The sequence below is a fragment of the Trifolium pratense genome, linkage group LG5 (assembly GCF_020283565.1).
Source record: "Trifolium pratense cultivar HEN17-A07 linkage group LG5, ARS_RC_1.1, whole genome shotgun sequence".
Lineage (NCBI taxonomy): Eukaryota > Viridiplantae > Streptophyta > Magnoliopsida > Fabales > Fabaceae > Trifolium > Trifolium pratense.
Genome location: NC_060063.1, coordinates 1,966,933 through 1,977,619, shown reverse-complemented (window position 1 = coordinate 1,977,619; position 10,687 = coordinate 1,966,933). Strand labels below are relative to the sequence as shown.

General features: G+C 33.8%; 3 long non-coding RNA genes across 3 annotated transcripts; 1 reads left to right on the top strand and 2 right to left on the bottom strand.

Moving 5' to 3' along the window:
- The first annotated feature begins 1,705 nt into the window (after positions 1–1,705).
- On the top strand, positions 1,706–3,184 carry LOC123885153. Its single transcript, XR_006801089.1, has 2 exons — positions 1,706–2,034; positions 2,493–3,184. It is a non-coding gene; the product is annotated as an uncharacterized LOC123885153 (long non-coding RNA).
- Positions 3,185–7,299: 4,115 nt separating this feature from the next.
- On the bottom strand, positions 7,300–8,804 carry LOC123885839. The gene is made up of 2 exons (XR_006801267.1): positions 8,476–8,804; positions 7,300–8,017 (listed from the first exon to the last, which is right to left on the bottom strand). It is a non-coding gene; the product is annotated as an uncharacterized LOC123885839 (long non-coding RNA).
- Positions 8,805–8,830: 26 nt separating this feature from the next.
- LOC123885838 lies at positions 8,831–9,914 on the bottom strand. The gene is made up of 3 exons (XR_006801266.1): positions 9,749–9,914; positions 9,002–9,082; positions 8,831–8,866 (listed from the first exon to the last, which is right to left on the bottom strand). It is a non-coding gene; the product is annotated as an uncharacterized LOC123885838 (long non-coding RNA).
- Positions 9,915–10,687: the final 773 nt, after the last annotated feature.

Here is a 10,687-nt window from a genome sequence, read left to right as displayed (position 1 = left end):
CGACTTTTTGCCTGGGAGGAGGAATGGTTGGAGGAGTGTTGCTTGATTTTGGCTAACTTTGTTTTGCAGGTTAGCATTTCAGACACACACGAGTCCTATATGATCTTACTAGAGCTGCAGGCAGTTATGTGGAATAAATTGGTCCCTTTAAAATGTCTCTTTTTACTTTCCAATGCGTTGACTTTACGCATTCCCATAAAAATTCTATAAAAAACTTACTATTTAAGGGCTTAAAGAGTGCCCGGGGGCACTATTTAGCATTTGCCTTTATTTAATAATCAGAAATGCTATTGGGACACAAAATCCAAACAAAAATACAACAAATAAGGGGTATAATGGTCAATTCCTATTTAGTATACCTTTAGTTTTTTTTATTTTATTTTCCTTCTCACTTCCAGTTACCACTGCGCAAACCACGCGAGAAACCTCACTTCTCATCGCAACCTCTGTCTCGTTATTCTTCCAAATTCTCCACCTTCAGTATCCAAGAGTAATCAATCTCCACCTTCATCGATTCATCTTCATCTTCATCTTCATCTTGCTCACACATCTTCATCATTCTTCACCTTCATAGAACATCGATTCATCGCCATCTTCACCTTGCTGCTCGCATAAATCGCATAAATCGCTTCAACACAAAAGATTCAATTTCATTCCGATTTCAATTTCAAATTTCGATCTCAATTTGTTTCCGATTTCAAATTTCCAATTTCATTCCGCATAAATCGCTTCGCCATCTTCACCTCAAATTTCGATTTCAAGGTATTGACTTTGCTTAGGGTTTTGATTCTCTGATTGGGTGCTAGATTGATTCTTAACTTTGATATTTATAGGTTAATTTTGATATATTTCTGATTGAAATTTTCGATCCAGTTGTGCATGTGCATGTTTAGGAGTTGATATTTTTGATTTGATTTTAAGTTGATTCTTAACTTTGCTTATTGATTTTAATTTCTGTTAAGTTATTTCACCATATGCTTCATTGATTGAGCATGTATTGAATTCTCCTAGCTTCCTGCACCATATGATTGTATAAAAAGTGATTCATGAGATGAAATGGGAATGAGAATTGCAATGATGTTTAAGTTAGGCACCTGAACCATGAATTTTAATTTCTTAACTAAATATCCTGCTAAAGAATGATACATATTAATATGATTGTATAATCTATATGCTCTTTTCTTAGTTAAATTTATCAATCTCGAACTGAAATTATAGAGATTAAACTATTACATTTTTGGTCAACACACATCTTTGAAATTAGGGGTTATTTCACAAAAAAAAGAATGAAGTTATCTTATCATTTTACATAATCATCAACTTGAAAATGTTCTTTATAATTATCATAGCAAGTAACTAAAACCTACTAAAGAATAATCATCAACTTGATTCTGATTTTAGCTTTCTTTGTTGATTCTATTGTTTTAGATTAAGCAAAACTCGTGTCTTAGTCAATGGAATGAAAGGAAACAATAGCTGAAGTAAAGCTAGCTATCACTTGTCTATATGGTACCTTAATTCTTACTATCGTGCTCTCTCTCTTATTAATTTGTTTTCTGCTTCTGCAATATTAACTTGTTTACTCAGTTGCTCCCTCCCTCTCTTATCCATTTTATGACATTTTCGCTTGTTTTCTTTTTTAGAGTTGAAAGAAAGACTATACAAGTTTAAATTGGAAGAAGAGAGATTTTAAGCTCTTTTTCTAGCTTTCAAATTATTTGATGTAAGTACTCAAATCCAACCAATATTTTAAATTGTGAAAAACTATGATTGAATGACTATACAAAATTGTTTTTATTTTCTTTTAAATTTTGTGTGCTGCAATGATAATGGTTTGAAGCAATTGACATGATATATAATTGCTATTTTCTTGGATTGTGAGGATCTGTTGTGGACTTGAAGTTGGTCTGATTCATACCACAATCATAGTTCAGTACTAAGTGGATTTTTTTTTATTCTTCCCATCTTGTATGTGGACTATATTTGTGAGGGTTGGGTGTGGAGTATATATTGGTGATGGTATATGGCTTAAAGGTTAGGCTACATGAACTAAATGTGTTGTTTGTGGGTGTCTTATCGCTTGGATTTTCCTGCTGGTGGTTTGGTTTTGTTTTGTTTGTTTCTAGGTGTCTGGTGTGTCATGATTAGAATCGGAGTACTCGTAGTAATGTGTTAGATACCATAAGCTAATTTATAGTGTACTCAGTGTGAGGATCAAAGTGTGTAAATCAGAGGGGAGTTTCAATTTAAGTTGTATAGTACTGTTATAGGTGTCTTGGTTGAAAAATGTGTTTTGTTTTTAAGGATTTTGAGTTGTCTAGCTAGATGACTAGTGTATCTTCTGGGTTTGTTTTGGAACCATTTTTTAGCCTGACCTTGGTTTTGGATTCCTGAGATGCAATGCTGCCTATTTTTTCTCTATTTGTGATTCTGTTTTAAGCATTTGTTCAGTTGAGCTGTTTGGTGTTTCAAGTTTGTTTTGTTTAATTCAGGAAAATGTCAAAACCAAGCACCCTCAATTGTTGATGAACAAAGGTTTCACAACTCAAAGGCAAATAGGCATTGATACTACTATGAAGAATTTGAAGTTTTCTCACTGACAAAGGATAAATACAAGACTATGGGATTTGGACTATTTGGAAAGATAGAAATGGTATAGTTTTAGCTAATGGAGCGAAGGACCTTTAGCAGACGGGTGCTTTTTAATGTTGTTGCTGTGTTTCTTTTGCTGGTGCGGCTGGTGCTTGCAGTGTGGATGTTGGCTAAATTTCACGGTGTTTGGAAGTTGTTCATTAGCTTTGCTTTTGTTGAGAACTGCATGTATCTATTGGCCTTCTTGTGCGCTTCAGGGCTTGCAAGGTTATATTTTGGTTTTGTGCTTAGTGATATGTTGACTACGTGTCTCGTCAGTTTGTGTGAGATGCTTTTTGTTTTGGTTGAAGCCATTTTAGAGTTTCTTTCTTAGTATTTTGGTTTGTGCTAATTTTTGTAACAGGGAGGGGTTTTAGTGGCTTTGTAGTTTAATGGTTTTGAGCTTCTTGCAAATTGCAAATGGCTTTGTAGTTTAGTGGTTTTGTCTTTGTAAAGTTGTTTAGAGCCATAATGTAGTATCAAGTGATTTGAACTAAGTTGAAGTAATTTTTATGTAATAGAATTTACTATGCAATTGATGGCTTTAAGAGCACTCAAAAATAACATTTTTTTTCATCGACGATTAAATTTGTTTTAATTTTATCATCTACGAACAATCAGAAATGTGTCTCATGTACAGTCCACTCTTGAACAAATAGTGATTTTCCTTGAAATTATTCACAATCTAGATGTGGAAGAAAGTTAAACTCCCAAAATTGTTGCTCTGGATTATTCGCATCATACATTATGAGTTGTGGAAGTATTTTTTCGGAAACTATGATTTGGTTGATGTTATGAGTGACATACCTTCAAACACACAAGTATTATATATAGGAGTGAATGACACACTTTTGAGTTACAGAGTGAATGAAAAGTTTTTATGTGTTTGCCAAAAGTTACAAGGGTTAACCCAAGTTATTGTGCAGCTCCCCACTTAGCTTAACCTGACTCCCCACATATGTAATACAAATATTCAAGAGAATCTTACTATTTGATCACGTTTTACTGTCAATGGGGCAGTCTTCTGGCATTTTACAGCTGCTAGAGTTAAATAAAAAAGTAAAATTAAAGGTGAATGAAACATTTTTATGTGTTTGCCAAAAAGAGATGAGATGCCTCTTAATGAAATGCTTGAAGTGGAACCGTTTGATTGTTGGGGAATTGACTTTATGGGACCTTTCCCGTCTTCAAAGTCTAACCTCCATATCTTGGTATGTGTTGACTATGTGACAAAATTGGTTGAAGCTATTGCGTGTCAAGCCAATGATGCTCACACCGTGGTGAAATTCTTCAAGGTTTTCTTTGCTAATCTCTGGTTATTTGCATTGTTTGTTTGTGTTTTCAGGTTATCAAAGGAGTATAAAAAATTGTTCATGTCTCTACTAGTTAAGCCTGGCGTATGTGAAGGATAAGCCCGGCGCGGTTCGAATTTAACAGAAAGGGGAAGGTCACTGCCAGTTGAGCCTGGCGCAGACAATCTCAAGCCTGGCTTGAGTTTCAAAATTTTTTTTGGGAAGGCCACTGCCAGTTGAGCCTGGCGCAGACAACCTCAAGCCTGGCTTGAGTTTCAATTTTTTTTTTTTCAAAAAAATGCAATTTGTTCAAAAAAAAAAAAAAATTCTCAAACCATCCTTTTAGTTTTTAACTATATCAACCACAAAAAGCCAGAAGAGTGCCCCATTCCAAAGTTAAAAACTTGATCAAATAGTGAGATTCTCCTAAATTATTTGTATTTCATATCTGGGGAGTCAAGTTAATATAACTGGGGAGTTGTATATGAGATTTGGTTAACTGGTTCAAATTGTTCCAAACACATAAAAATGTTTCATTCACCGTAATTCTTTTTTAGTTTTTAACTATATCAACCACAAAAAGTCAGAAGAGTGCCCCATTCCAAAGTTAAAAACATGATCAAATAGTGAGATTCTCCTAAATTATTTGTATTTCATATCTGGGGAGTTAGGTTAATATAACTGGGGAGTTGTATATGAGATTTGGTTAACTGGTTCAAATTGTTCCAAACACATAAAAATGTTTCATTCACCGTAATTCTTTTTTAGTTTTTAACTATATCAACCACAAAAAGCCAGAAGAGTGCCCCATTCCAAAGTTAAAAACTTGATCAAATAGTGAGATTCTCCTAAATTATTTGTATTTCATATCTGGGGAGTTAGGTTAATATAACTGGGGAGTTGTATATGAGATTTGGTTAACTGGTTCAAATTGTTCCAAACACATAAAAATGTTTCATTCACCGTAATTCTTTTTTAGTTTTTAACTATATCAACCACAAAAAGCCAGAAGAGTGCCCCATTCCAAAGTTAAAAACTTGATCAAATAGTGAGATTCTCCTAAATTATTTGTATTTCATATCTGGGGAGTTAGGTTAATATAACTGGGGAGTTGTATATGCGATTTGGTTAACTGGTTCAAATTGTTCCAAACACATAAAAATGTTTCATTCACCGTAATTCTTTTTTAGTTTTTAACTATATCAACCACAAAAAGCCAGAAGAGTGCCCCATTCCAAAGTTAAAAACTTGATCAAATAGTGAGATTCTCCTAAATTATTTGTATTTCTTATCTGGGAGTCACGTTAATATAACTGGGGAGTTGTATATGAGATTTGGTTAACTGGTTCAAATTGTTCCAAACACATAAAAATGTTTCATTCACCGTAATTCTTTTTTAGTTTTTAACTATATCAACCACAAAAAGCCAGAAGAGTGCCCCATTCCAAAGTTAAAAACTTGATCAAATAGTGAGATTCTCCTAAATTATTTGTATTTCATATCTGGGGAGTTAGGTTAATATAACTGGGGAGTTGTATATGAGATTTGGTTAACTGGTTCAAATTGTTCCAAACACATAAAAATGTTTCATTCACCGTAATTCTTTTTTAGTTTTTAACTATATCAACCACAAAAAGCCAGAAGAGTACCCCATTTCAAAGTTAAAAACTTGATCAAATAGTGAGATTCTCCTAAATTATTTGTATTTCATATCTGGGGAGTCGGGTTAATATAACTGGGGAGTTGTATATGAGATTTGGTTAACTGGTTCAAATTGTTCCAAACACATAAAAATGTTTCATTCACCGTAATTCTTTTTTAGTTTTTAACTATATCAACCACAAAAAGCCAGAAGAGTGCCCCATTCCAAAGTTAAAAACTTGATCAAATAGTGAGATTCTCCTAAATTATTTGTATTTCATATCTGGGGAGTCATGTTAATATAACTGGGGAGTTGTATATGAGATTTGGTTAACTGGTTCAAATTGTTCCAAACACATAAAAATATTTCATTCACCGTAATTCTTTTTTAGTTTTTAACTATATCAACCACAAAAAGTCAGAAGAGTGCCCCATTCCAAAGTTAAAAACTTGATCAAATAGTGAGATTCTCCTAAATTATTTGTATTTCATATTTGGGGAGTCATGTTAATATAACTGGGGAGTTGTATATGAGATTTGGTTAACTGGTTCAAATTGTTCCAAACACATAAAAATATTTCATTCACCGTAATAGTTAAAAACTAAAAGGATAGTTTGAGATTTTTTTATTTTTTTTTTGAACACATTGCATTTTTTTGAAAAAAAAAAAATTGAAACTCAAGCCAGGCTTGAGGTTGTCTGCGCCAGGCTCAACTTGCAGTGGCCTTCCCAAAAAAAATTTTGAAACTCAAGCCAGGCTTGAGATTGTCTGCGCCAGGCTCAACTGGCAGTGGCCTTCCCAAAAATAAATTTTGAAACTCAAGCCAGGCTTGAGATTGTCTGCGCCAGGCTCAACTGGCAGTGACCTTCCCCTTTCTGTTAAATTCGAACCGCGCCGGGCTTATCCTTCACATACGCCAGACTTAACTAGTAGAGACATGAACAATTTTTTATACTCCTTTGATAACCTGAAAACACAAACAAACAATGCAAATAACCAGAGATTAGCAAAGAAAACCTTGAAGAATTTCACCACGGTGTGAGCATCATTGGCTTGACACGCAATAGCTTCAACCCATTTTGTCACATAGTCAACACATACCAAGATATGGAGGTTAGACTTTGAAGGCGGGAAAGGTCCCATAAAGTCAATTCCCCAACAATCAAACGGTTCCACTTCAAGCATTTCATTTAGAGGCATCTCATCTCTTTTTGGCAAACACATAAAAATGTTTCATTCACCTTTAATTTTACTTTTTTATTTAACTCTAGCAGCTGTAAAATGCCAGAAGACTGCCCCATTGACAGTAAAACGTGATCAAATAGTAAGATTCTCTTGAATATTTGTATTACATATGTGGGGAGTCAGGTTAAGCTAAGTGGGGAGCTGCACAATAACTTGGGTTATAACCCTTGTAACTTTTGGCAAACACATAAAAACTTTTCATTCACTCTGTAACTCAAAAGTGTGTCATTCACTCCTATATAGAATACTTGTGTGTTTGAAGGTATGTCACTCATAACATCAACCAAATCATAGTTTCCGAAAAAATACTTCCACAACTCATAATGTATGATGCGAATAATCCAGAGCAACAATTTTGGGAGTTTAACTTTCTTCCACATCTAGATTGTGAATAATTTCAAGGAAAATCACTATTTGTTCAAGAGTGGACTGTACATGAGACACATTTCTGATTGTTCGTAGATGATAAAATTAAAACAAATTTAATCGTCGATGAAAAAAAATGTTATTTTTGAGTGCTCTTAAAGCCATCAATTGCATAGTAAATTCTATTACATAAAAATTACTTCAACTTAGTTCAAATCACTTGATACTACATTATGGCTCTAAACAACTTTACAAAGACAAAACCACTAAACTACAAAGCCATTTGCAATTTGCAAGAAGCTCAAAACCATTAAACTACAAAGCCACTAAAACCCCTCCCTGTTACAAAAATTAGCACAAACCAAAATACTAAGAAAGAAACTCTAAAATGGCTTCAACCAAAACAAAAAGCATCTCACACAACTGACGAGACACGTAGTCAACATATCACTAAGCACAGAACCAAAATATAACCTTGCAAGCCCTGAAGCGCACAAGAAGGCCAATAGATACATGCAGTTCTCAACAAAAGCAAAGCTAATGAACAACTTCCAAACACCGTGAAATTTAGCCAACATCCACACTGCAAGCACCAGCCGCACCAGCAAAAGAAACACAGCAGCAACATTAAAAAGCACCCGTCTGCTAAAGGTCCTTCGCTCCATTAGCTAAAACTGTACCATTTCTATTTTTCCAAATAGTCCAAATCCCATAGTCTTGTATTTATCCTTTGTCAGTGAGAAAACTTCAAATTCTTCATAGTAGTATCAATGCCTATTTGCCTTTGAGTTGTGAAACCTTTGTTCATCAACAATTGAGGGTGCTTGGTTTTGACATTTTCCTGAATTAAACAAAACAAACTTGAAACACCAAACAGCTCAACTGAACAAATGCTTAAAACAGAATCACAAATAGAGAAAAAATAGGCAGCATTGCATCTCAGGAATCCAAAACCAAGGTCAGGCTAAAAAATGGTTCCAAAACAAACCCAGAAGATACACTAGTCATCTAGCTAGACAACTCAAAATCCTTAAAAACAAAACACATTTTTCAACCAAGACACCTATAACAGTACTATACAACTTAAATTGAAACTCCCCTCTGATTTACACACTTTGATCCTCACACTGAGTACACTATAAATTAGCTTATGGTATCTAACACATTACTACGAGTACTCCGATTCTAATCATGACACACCAGACACCTAGAAACAAACAAAACAAAACCAAACCACCAGCAGGAAAATCCAAGCGATAAGACACCCACAAACAACACATTTAGTTCATGTAGCCTAACCTTTAAGCCATATACCATCACCAATATATACTCCACACCCAACCCTCACAAATATAGTCCACATACAAGATGGGAAGAATAAAAAAAAATCCACTTAGTACTGAACTATGATTGTGGTATGAATCAGACCAACTTCAAGTCCACAACAGATCCTCACAATCCAAGAAAATAGCAATTATATATCATGTCAATTGCTTCAAACCATTATCATTGCAGCACACAAAATTTAAAAGAAAATAAAAACAATTTTGTATAGTCATTCAATCATAGTTTTTCACAATTTAAAATATTGGTTGGATTTGAGTACTTACATCAAATAATTTGAAAGCTAGAAAAAGAGCTTAAAATCTCTCTTCTTCCAATTTAAACTTGTATAGTCTTTCTTTCAACTCTAAAAAAGAAAACAAGCGAAAATGTCATAAAATGGATAAGAGAGGGAGGGAGCAACTGAGTAAACAAGTTAATATTGCAGAAGCAGAAAACAAATTAATAAGAGAGAGAGCACGATTAGTAAGAATTAAGGTACCATATAGACAAGTGATAGCTAGCTTTACTTCAGCTATTGTTTCCTTTCATTCCATTGACTAAGACACGAGCTTTGCTTAATCTAAAACAATAGAATCAACAAAGAAAGCTAAAATCAGAATCAAGTTGATGATTATTCTTTAGTAGGTTTTAGTTACTTGCTATGATAATTATAAAGAACATTTTCAAGTTGATGATTATGTAAAATGATAAGATAACTTCATTCTTTTTTTTGTGAAATAACCCCTAATTTCAAAGATGTGTGTTGACCAAAAATGTAATAGTTTAATCTCTATAATTTCAGTTCGAGATTGATAAATTTAACTAAGAAAAGAGCATATAGATTATACAATCATATTAATATGTATCATTCTTTAGCAGGATATTTAGTTAAGAAATTAAAATTCATGGTTCAGGTGCCTAACTTAAACATCATTGCAATTCTCATTCCCATTTCATCTCATGAATCACTTTTTATACAATCATATGGTGCAGGAAGCTAGGAGAATTCAATACATGCTCAATCAATGAAGCATATGGTGAAATAACTTAACAGAAATTAAAATCAATAAGCAAAGTTAAGAATCAACTTAAAATCAAATCAAAAATATCAACTCCTAAACATGCACATGCACAACTGGATCGAAAATTTCAATCAGAAATATATCAAAATTAACCTATAAATATCAAAGTTAAGAATCAATCTAGCACCCAATCAGAGAATCAAAACCCTAAGCAAAGTCAATACCTTGAAATCGAAATTTGAGGTGAAGATGGCGAAGCGATTTATGCGGAATGAAATTGGAAATTTGAAATCGGAAACAAATTGAGATCGAAATTTGAAATTGAAATCAGAATGAAATTGAATCTTTTGTGTTGAAGCGATTTATGCGAGCAGCAAGGTGAAGATGGCGATGAATCGATGTTCTATGAAGGTGAAGAATGATGAAGATGTGTGAGCAAGATGAAGATGAAGATGTGTGAGCAAGATGAAGATGAAGATGTGTGAGCAAGATGAAGATGAAGATGATTCGATGAAGGTGGAGATTGATTACTCTTGGATACTGAAGGTGGAGAATTTGGAAGAATAACGAGAGAGAGGTTGCGATGAGAAGTGAGGTTTCTCGCGTGGTTTGCGCAGTGGTAACTGGAAGTGAGAAAGAAAATAAAAATAAAAAAACTAAAGGTATACTGAAAAGGAATTGACCATTATACCCCTTATTTGTTGTATTTTTGTTTGGATTTTGTGTCCCAATAGCATTTCTGTTTAATAATAGGCTTCTTGACAAAGAACAATTTATTTCGATGTGAAATTTTAAATGTTGATTCTCTATTATGTTTAGGAAATTGTGGGAAAGAGGAAAATATTTCTCATTTGTTTTTTTAATGTACTTTTTATGGGGAAGTGTGGAAACCGATCGCTAAATGGTTAGGAGTATCTTGTGTTTTTCCTAACAATGCTCGTGATCATGTTCTCCAGTTTGGTGGATCCCATTTATTTTGTAAAGATGTTCGAGTTGGTTTTTACATGATTTGGCTAGCTTGTAGGTGGTGTATTTGCTTTGACTTTCTTTGCTTCGACTTTTTGTCATATTGATGTAATTTGCTTTCTTGTGACACACGTGTCGCTGTAATCAAATACCTTATTATACTTTTCTTTTAGGCACACCTTATGCTTAATTGAGTT